The sequence below is a fragment of the Palaemon carinicauda genome, chromosome 35 (genome assembly GCF_036898095.1).
Source record: "Palaemon carinicauda isolate YSFRI2023 chromosome 35, ASM3689809v2, whole genome shotgun sequence".
Classification (NCBI taxonomy): Eukaryota; Metazoa; Arthropoda; class Malacostraca; order Decapoda; family Palaemonidae; genus Palaemon; species Palaemon carinicauda.
Genome location: NC_090759.1, coordinates 74,014,710 through 74,018,480, shown reverse-complemented (window position 1 = coordinate 74,018,480; position 3,771 = coordinate 74,014,710).

Sequence of the window (3,771 nt, the reverse complement as noted above, 5' to 3'; positions counted from 1 at the left end):
CGTTTCTTTAGTTTATTCCTGAAGGTCAAAACTTTCTTTAGTTTATTCTTGAAGGCCAAAACTTTCTTTAGTTTATTCCTGAAGGTCAAAACTTTCTTTAGTTTATTCCTGAAGGCCAAAACTTTCTTTAGTTTATTCCTGGAGACCAAAACTTTCTTTAGTTTAATCCTGGAGGCCAAAACTTTCTTTAGTTTATTCCTGGAGGCCAAAACTTTCTTTAGTTTATTCCTGGAGGCCAAAACTTTCTTTAGTTTATTCCTGGAGGCCAAAACTTTCTTTAGTTTATTCCTGGAGGCCAAACTTTCTTTACTTTATTCCTGGAGGCCAAAACTTTCTTTAGTTTATTCCTGGAGGCCATAACTTTCTTTAGTTTAATCCTGGAGGCCAAAACTTTCTTTAGTTTATTCCTGAGGCCAAAACTTTCTTTAGTTTATTCCTGGAGGCCAAAACTTTCTTTAGTTTATTCCTGAAGGCCAAACTTTCTTTAGTTTATTCCTGGAGGCCAAAACTTTCTTTAGTTTATTCCTGAAGGCCAAAACTTTCTTTAGTTTATTCCTGGAGGCCAAAACTTTCTTTAGTTTATTCCTGAAGGCCAAAACTTTCTTTAGTTTATTCCTGGAGGCCAAAACTTTCTTTAGTTTATACCTGGAGGCCAAAACTTTCTTTAGTTTAATCCTGAAGGCCAAAACTTTCTTTAGTTTATTCCTGGAGGCCAAAACTTTCTTTAGTTTAATCCTGAAGGCCAAAACTTTCTTTAGTTTATTCCTGGAGGCCAAAACTTTCTTTAGTTTAATCCTGAAGGCCAAAACTTTCTTTAGTTTATTCTTGAAGGTCAAAACTTTAGTTTATTCCTGAAGGCCAAAACTTTCTTTAGTTTATCCCTGAAGGCCAAAACTTTCTTTAGTTTATTCCTGAAGGCCAAAACTTTCTTTAGTTTATTCCTGAAGGCCAAAACTTTAGAAATATAAACTAGAATAATTTATTGGTAATTTTTTCTCATCGCTTTTTTATTTCCTTATTTCCTTTTCTCACTGGGCTATTTATCCCTGTAGAAGGGCGTATAGCCTCTTGGTTTTCCAATTAGGGTTGTAGCTTGGCTGGTAATGATAATAATAATAACAATACAGATAAATAAATCCAAATACTAAGGGAAAAGAGAGCCACCACATACGAGAAGGGAGACAAAAACTCCATACTAAATCAAATGGTTCTTTAAAAGAGTCCTATAATAGCTTTGAAGATAGTAAATCCATTTTACATAACACCACAAAAGATGTGAGCGGTTTAGATATAACATTCATATATGTTTCTACCTCACAAGAAAGAAATTAAGTTTAAATTAGTAATAACTATACTCAATTTATTTTAATGAGGCGCATTTGCACTGACTTGTAGCGGTGCCCTTTTAGCTCGGAACAGTTTCCTGCTATCTGATTAGTTAGAATTATCTTACCCGACCAATCAGCGATCAGGTCTCTTTTCCGAGCTAAAAGGGCACCCCTGCGAGTAGGTGCAAACCTACCTCACTAAAAAGAATTGACTATAATATCGTAAACAATGTACAGTTGGACACAAAGCATTCCTGGTACACCACGCTCTGAGGAAGTCCACCCTGTCACACCCTTACTGTGAGGAGAGTAACTAAACAAACAAATGTAGGGTGAGATAGCATCAGTTTTCGGTGGGTCGACACACAGGCACTCTCTGCGCGGTAATGGTGTAACCGGGTGTATTTCCTCAGAGGGAGGTATGTCAGGAACTCCTGTGTCCAGCTGTACGTATCTGTTTATTAGTTTTTATTCAGTAAATTATGGGTACTTCCATATTTCAATGAAATCTATTTTTAGATCAGATGAGCACAAACATGTAAACAATTCAAAGATTAGAAAGTACACAATAACTCTCGGAATGATATTAATAAATTAATGAACAACATTCCTTATGGATAAATTATATGACAAAAATTAACAGAATTTATAACTTGTTGACTTCTCAATCCATAAAAACAAAACTCTTCCCTCAAACATTAAAGTCAAAATAACCATTAAAAAAAAAAAAAAAAACAGCCTATGACAAAACCACGCAAATTAATTTCAGTACACAATAGCTCTGGGAATAATATTAATAAAATACTGAATAAAATTCCTTATGAATAAATAACATGACAATAATGAAGAGACTTTATAACGTGTTGACTTGATCCATTAAAACAAAACTCTATCCTCAAACAATAAAGTCAAAATAACCATTAAGAAAAAAAAGTAAAAACAGCCAATGACAAAACCAGGCAAATTAATTTCCGACGCCAATATGATCAACACTTAGATGTTTACATGGCGGAACTTGTCAAGTCAAAATGAGATTTCCTCTTCCCTCTCGAAGAGAAGACTCGAGTCAACAACGTTCGGAAATAAAACTCACAAGAGAAAAGATTTGCCTTCAAGACTCGTGGCTCTCAATAACATCTGGTCTGGCGGCGATAAACCAAGAGTTTTTATCAGCTGAAATACTCACACTGGGAAAACAAAGGTTTTTATCAGCTGAAATAATCACACTGGGAAAACAAAGGTTTTTATCAGCTGAAATAATCACACTGGGAAAACAAAGGTTTTTATCAGCTGAAATAATCACACTGGGAAAACAAAGGTTTTTATCAGCTGAAATAATCACACTGGGAAAACAAAGGTTTTTATCAGCTGAAATAATCACACTGGGAAAACAAAGGTTTTTATCAGCTGAAATCATCACACTGGGAAAACAAAGGTTTTTATCAGCTGAAATCATCACACTGGGAAAACAAAGGTTTTTATCAGCTGAAATAATCACACTGGGAAAACAAAGGTTTTTATCAGCTGAAATAATCACACTGGGAAAACAAAGGTTTTTATCAGCTGAAATAATCACACTGGGAAAACAAAGGTTTTTATCAGCTGAAATAATCACACTGGGAAAACAAAGGTTTTTATCAGCTGAAATCATCACACTGGGAAAACAAAGGTTTTTATCAGCTGAAATCATCACACTGGGAAAACAAAGGTTTTTATCAGCTGAAATCATCACACTGGGAAAACAAAGGTTTTTATCAGCTGAAATCATCACACTGGGAAAACAAAGGTTTTTATCAGCTGAAATCATCACACTGGGAAAACAAAGGTTTTTATCAGCTGAAATCATCACACTGGGAAAACAAAGGTTTTTAACAGCTGAAATCATCACACTGGGAAAACAAAGGTTTTTATCAGCTGAAATCATCACACTGGGAAAACAAAGGTTTTTATCAGCTGAAATCATCACACTGGGAAAACAAAGGTTTTTATCAGCTGAAATCATCACACTGGGAAAACAAAGGTTTTTATCAGCTGAAATCATCACACTGGGAAAACAAAGGTTTTTATCAGCTGAAATCATCACACTGGGAAAACAAAGGTTTTTATCAGCTGAAATCATCACACTGGGAAAACAAAGGTTTTTATCAGCTGAAATCATCACACTGGGAAAACAAAGGTTTTTAACAGCTGAAATCATCACACTGGGAAAACAAAGGTTTTTATCAGCTGAAATCATCACACTGGGAAAACAAAGGTTTTTATCAGCTGAAATCATCACACTGGGAAAACAAAGGTTTTTATCAGCTGAAATCATCACACTGGGAAAACAAAGGTTTTTATCAGCTGAAATCATCACACTGGGAAAACAAAGGTTTTTATCAGCTGAAATCATCACACTGGGAAAACAAAGGTTTTTATCAGCTGAAATCATCACACTGGGAAA